Source organism: Aegilops tauschii, chromosome 3 (assembly GCF_002575655.3).
Source record: "Aegilops tauschii subsp. strangulata cultivar AL8/78 chromosome 3, Aet v6.0, whole genome shotgun sequence".
Lineage (NCBI taxonomy): Eukaryota > Viridiplantae > Streptophyta > Magnoliopsida > Poales > Poaceae > Aegilops > Aegilops tauschii.
Window position 1 is genome coordinate 131,069,297 of NC_053037.3, and position 6,511 is coordinate 131,075,807.

Sequence of the window (6,511 nt, forward strand, 5' to 3'; positions counted from 1 at the left end):
CCCGGAGGGAAGTTTCCCCGGCAGAACAGTTCTGCTGGAGCCCTAGATTGGTTCCGCCAAGGTTCTGCCTCGTGGCGGCGGAGTTTCTTCCCGAAAGCTTGCTTCTGATTTTTTTTCCAGGGTAAAATACTTCATATAGCAGAAGATGGGCACCGGAGGCCTGCCATGGGGCCCACGAGGCAGGGGGGCGCGCCCAGGGGGGTAGGGCGCGCCCCCACCCTCGTGGCCAGGGTGTGGGCCCCCCTGGTATTTTCTTCGCTCGGTATTTTTTATTATTTCCAAAAATGACTTCCGTGGAGTCTCAGGACTTTTGGAGTTGTGCAGAATAGGTCTCTAATATTTGCTCCTTTTCCAGCCCAGAATTCCAGCTGCCGGCATTCTCCCTCTTCATGTAAACCTTGTAAAATAAGAGAGAATAGGCATAAGTATTGTGACATAACGTGTAATAACAGCCCATAATGTAATAAATTTCGATATAAAAGCATGATGCAAAATGGACGTATCAGGCATCCGAGCCAGGTCTATGCGTAGATGATAAGCACGAGTAGAACACAAAGTGTTGTGGGCGATAATAGTCATACTGCTTACCACCAACATCTTACTTTGATTCAGCGGTATTGTTGGATGAAGCGGCCTGGACCAAAATGACATGACCACGTTCAGGAGACCGGTTCTACTGACGTGCTTTGCACACAGGTGGCTTGCGGGTGTCTGTTTCTCCAACTTTAGTTGAATCGAGTTTGACTACGGCAAGTCCTTGTTGAAGGTTAAAACAGCACACTTGACGAAAAATCGTTGTGGTTTTGATGCATAGGTAAGAACGGTTCTTGCTAGAAGCCCATAGCAGCCACGTAAAACTTGCAACAACAAAGTAGTGGACGTCTAACTTGCTTTTGCAGGGCATGTTGTGATGTGATATGATCAAGACGTGATGAGATATAAATTGTTGTATGAGATGATCATATTTTGTAAAAGTTATCGGCAACTGGCATGAGCCTTATGGTTGTCGCTTTATCGTATGAAATGCAATCGCCATGTAATTGCTTTACTTTATCACTAAGCGGTAGCGATAGTCATAGAAGCAATAGTTGGCGAGACGACAACGAAGCTATGATGGAGATCAAGATGTCAAGCCGGTGACGATGGAGATCATGACGGTGCTTTGGATATGGAGATCAAAGGCACAAGATGATGATGGCCATATCATCTCACATATTTTGATTGCATGTGATGTTTATCTTTTATGCATCTTATTTTGCTTAGTACGGCGGTAGCATTATAAGATGATCCCTCATTACATTTCAAGGTATAAGTGTTCTCCCTAAGTATGCACCGTTGCTATAGTTCGTCGTGCCGAGACACCACGTGATGATCTAGTGTGATAAGCTCTACGTTCACATACAATGGGTGCAAGCCAGTTTTGCACATGTAGAATACTCGGGTTAAACTTGACGAGCCTAGCGTATGCAGATATGGCCTCGGAACACTGAGACCGAAAGGTCGAACGTGAATTATATAGTAGATATGATCAACATAGAGGTGTTCACAATTGAAAACTACTCCATCTCACGTGATGATCGGACATGGTTTAGTTGATATGGATCACGTGATCATTTAGATGACTAGAGGGATTGATACGTCTCCAACGTATCTAAGAGGCTCGACCAGTCGGGGCTTGATGCCGGAGAGGATGAGGCCGTTTGCTCGCTCGACTTGGCTGTTTGACTGCGGATGGGCAACGGACGCTAAGTCTAGTCGGATGCCCCGCGTCACAAAGAAACGGGCCAAGGCTCCTTTGGCAAAGCTGTGACATTGTCGGTGATGATGCTGTGTGGTACACCGTATCGGATGGTGATATCTGCGATGAAGGTCACAGCAGTCGGACCATTCAGTTTCTTGATTGGCTTCGCTTCAATCCACTTGGTGAATTTGTCCACAACGATGAGCAGATGGGTCATGCCTCCGCGTGCTGTCTTGAATGGTCCCACCATGTCCAGCCCCCACACGGCAATGGGCCAAGTGAGGGGGATGGTCTTGAGTGCAGAAGCCGACAGATGTTGCTTGGAGCTGAATTTCTGGCACCCCTTGCAATGCTTGACCAGATCCTCGGCGTCCTCCAAAGCAGTCGGCCAAAAGAAACCATGGCAGAAAGCTTTGGCGACAAGGGAACTGGAGGTCGCGTGGTGGCCGCACTCGCCTTGGTGGATATCTTTCAGGATTGCTTGGCCCTTCTCTGGTTCTACACAGCGCTGGAAGACCCCAGTCACGCTGCGGCTGACAAGTTCTCTGTTTACTATCGTGTAGGCTCCTGCTCGGCGCTGCACTTGCCGGGCCGAGATCTCATCAGCCAGCAGCTCTCTGTTCACCAGGGAGTTGAGGATGGGTTGCGCCCAGGATGGTGCTTGAACTTCATCTACTATCATCACGGCCACTTGTACTAGGGTGGTTGGGTTGGGAGGCGGCGGGTTGGAATTGGCTGCCGCTTGCTGCGCTGTTGAAGTCCCCGGGTTGACTGCTGCAGCTCCCGGGACGGGTTGTGAAGTCCCCAGACCGGCTGCTGCAGCCCACGAGCCGGGTTGTGAAGTCCCCGGGCCGGGTGCGACTGCTGCAGTCCCCGTGCCGCCTGCCGAAGTCCCCAGGCCGACTGCTGCAGGCCCCGAGTCGGATCCGACTGCTTCGGGAGCAGCCGACACGAAGATGGACTCAGATTCTGGAGAAGGCTTGATTGACGGCTTGCGAAGGCACTGAAGGGAAACGCCGGCTAGTATTGCTTGATGGGTGGAGTCGATCTGTGCTAGGGTATCAGCTGGCTCGTTTTCGATCCGTGGCACGTGAAGGAACTCGCACCCCTCAAAGTATCCGCTGAGTTGCTGGACGAGGAAGCGGTAACTTGCCATGTTTGCATCCTTGGTGTCCCAGTCACCAGAAGACTGTTGGACCACCAAGTCGGAGTCGCCATAACACAGGATCCGGCGGATGCCCATCTCTTTGGCCAACCGGAGGCCGTGTACTAGCGCCTCATACTTGGCCACGTTGTTGGAGGCGGCAAAGTGGATTTGCAATGTGTATCTGAGCTTGTCGCCTTTGGGAGAGGTAAGGACAACACCGGCTCCCAAGCCAGTGCGCATCTTCGAGCCATCAAAGTGCATCCGCCAATGAGTGGAGTCCGGAGCTGGCGGCAGGTACTGGGTCTCGGCCCAGTCGACGAGGAAGTCGGCCATTGCTTGGGACTTGATGGCGGTGCATGGCTGGTAGAAGATGGTGTAAGGGGCCAGCTCGATGGCCCATTTGGCCACCCGGCCTGATGCATCTCTGTTGCCTATGATCTCAGCAAGTGGGGCAGTGCAGACAACCGTGATTGGGTGCTCTTGAAAGTATGGCTTCAGCTTCTTGGCGGCAAAGTGCACGCCACAGCACATCTTCTGGTAGTGGGGGTAGTTCTGCTTGGAGGTTGAAAGCACCTCGCTCAAGTAGTACACAGGCCTTTGGACCGGCCGTGCTCTGCTGTCTTCTGGGCGCTCTACTACCATAACAGTGCTGACCACCCGGCTGGTGGCGGCGATGTAAAGGTACATGGGTTCTTTAGCAGTCGGAGCCGCCAGGACAGGCGGCATGGTCAACATCTTCTTCAACTAGAGAAAGGCCTCGTCCGCCTTGTCATTCCACTTGAAATGAGTGGTTTTCTTCATGAGTTGGTACAAGGGAAGAGCCTTCTTGCCCAGCCGACTGATGAAACGGGTGATGGATGCCAAGCAGCCGGTGAACTTCTGGACGTCTCGCAGTCGGGTGGGTCTCTCCATCCTCTCGATGGCCTTGATCTTCACAGGGTTGCACTCAATGCCGCATTCTGAGACCAGGAAGCCAAGGAGCTGGCTGGCTGGTACTCCAAAAACACACTTCTCCGGGTTGAGCTTGATTTGAAAATGGTGCAGATTATCAAAAGTTTCCTTGAGATCTTCCAAGAGGGTACCGCGCTTCTCCGTCTTCACCACAATATCATCTACATAGACGTGGGCATTTCTGCCGAGTTGCTTGAGGAGGCACTTCTGCATGCAACGCTGAAACGTGGCACTGGCATTTCTCAAGCCGAATGTCATGGTCAGGTAGCAGAAGGCTCCGAATGGTGCGATGAAGGCGGTCTTCAGGCGGTCTGCCAGGTTCAACTTGATCTGATGGTCCCTAAGTAGGCATCCAAAAAACTCAGCAGTTCGCATCCGGCTGTGGAGTCTATCACTTGGTCAATCCGAGGCAAAGCAAATGGATCCTTGGGGCAGGCTTTGTTGAGACTGGTGTAATCAATACACATGCGCCACTTGTTGTTCTTCTTCAGTACAAGGACTGGGTTGGCAAGCCACTCTGGAAAAAACACTTCCATAATGAAGCTGGCTGCTAGAAGCCGGGCTATCTCTTCACCAACAATTCTTCCCTTCTCTTCCGACAGTCGGCGGAGGGGTTGTTTGACTGGTTTGGCATCTGCTCTGACATGTAGCTTGTGCTTGGCGAAATCCGTCGGGACACCCGGCATGTCTTTGGGAGACCATGCAAAGATGTCCCGATTCTCACAGAGGAAATCAATGAGCTCACTTTCCTATTTGCTATCGAGGTTGGTACCTAAGATAGCGTGCCTCTCCGGGTGCTCAGGGTCCAAGGGGATCTTCTTTGTTTCTTTGGCCGGCTGGAAGGAGCCTTGGGTCTCTGACTCTTTGGGATCTGGTGACAGGTCCGGCTGCTTGCTGGCCATGGCCACCACCCGGTCCAGGAGCTTCTTCTTAGCAGCAATCACAAGCGACTCGGCCAGCCGACTGCTGGCTGCAGCACAGGCGGACAACTTCTCGTAGTCTCTGGCTATTGTGATAATGCCCTTGGTTCCTGGCATCTTCATCTTGAGGTAAGCATAATGTGGCACTGCCATGAACTTGGCTAGAGCTGGCCAGCCTAGGAGCGCATGGTAGGGGCTCTCTAGGTCAACCACCTCGAACCAAATTGCCTCACAGTGGAAGTGATCTTTGTCTCCGAAGAGGACGTCTATCTTGATCTTGCCGATTGGTGAGCAGGAAAGGCCAGGCACAATGCCATGAAAGACAGTCCGACTGGGCTGGAGCTGCTTCTCTTTGATGCACAATTTCTCCATGGTCTTGCGGTAAAGGATGTTGATGCTGCTAACACCGTCTATCAGAATCCTGGAGAAACAAGCAGCTCGCCTCTCTATTGCAAGGGTGGCATCCAACACCAGGGCATAGGAACCCGGAGCAAGCATTACTTCCGGGTGGTCAGCCCAGCTCCAGCTGATGGGCTTCTCGGACCAGTGCATGATCTGGGGCACCTGAGGCAACGGCATTTACTTCACGGTGCTGCTGACATCGGCTGTGCCTGTCTCCTGCCACGCTGGTGACCACAACGCAAGCTCCGTGCTCTTCAGGGAATTCATCTTGGACGACGCCGACTGCTGGACGGGCCGCCGGCTGCTGAGGAGGCGGAGCCGGCTGGCCAGCAGGCGGAGGCGGCAGTCCTTCGCCCTTCGCAATACGGACAAGCCAATGGCATTTCCGGGTTGTATGGTTGGACGGCTTCACGCCACTGTGGAACTTGCAGGGAGCATCGAGGGTCTGCTCAAAGGAGAAGGCAGGCAGCCAAGCGGGCTTGCCACCCTTCTGACGCTTGGGGCCGGGTTGCCCTTCAGGCTACTGGTCTTCAACTGTTGCCACCTGCCGGCTAGTGGAAGACGGCTGTGGGTCCTTGCGCTTGTTGTCGTTCTGCTGCTGATGCCAACTATTGTCAGCAGCCGTGTAAGTGCATCTAGTGCCCCTTAGTGATTTTGGTGTATTGAAGACATATAGGTTAAGGGACTAATGCTTTTGTGAGTGTACACAGATCTATAAGTCTATGAGGAGTTTGATAATTACAGAGAAAGTTGACCCCTAAAAATGAAGTTCTTCGACTGAAGACTTTGGATTTCTGAAGACTTTCTGAAGACTTTGAAAGTGAAGAAATTGGTGTGACCTTGAAGACTTGGTATTCATTTGAGGAATATGAAGCATGAAGACTTTTGTTTTCGTAGTTTCATTTTCTCTTTCTTGAGTCATAGGAAACACCGTACTGTTAAAGGGGGTCGCGGAAATACTAAGGAAAAATTTCCATGTGATGCTCAACTCAAAATCCTACACCTACCAATCCCTTCGAGTGAAGCCATTGGAAATCTCATACAGTTCAGTCATATTCTTCAGTGACAGAGACAAAGTTCTTCTGGTCTCTGAGGAATTTGTCCTGACTGAGGAGTTAGGAATTCGCTAGTGCGGATTGCCTACACAGTGAGGAACATGATAGCCCTGATGAATTTGATACTCAAATTTCCGACCGTTGCTGTGCTATGCGCCAGCTGTCCCAAAATATCTACCCACCTAACGGTCATATCATTGAAGGGCATTTATGTCTTATCATGCGGGCTGCTCCCTAGGCTATAAATAGCCGCCCCCTACAACCACTAGCTGGTTGGCTGCTCCGAGAGAAACTG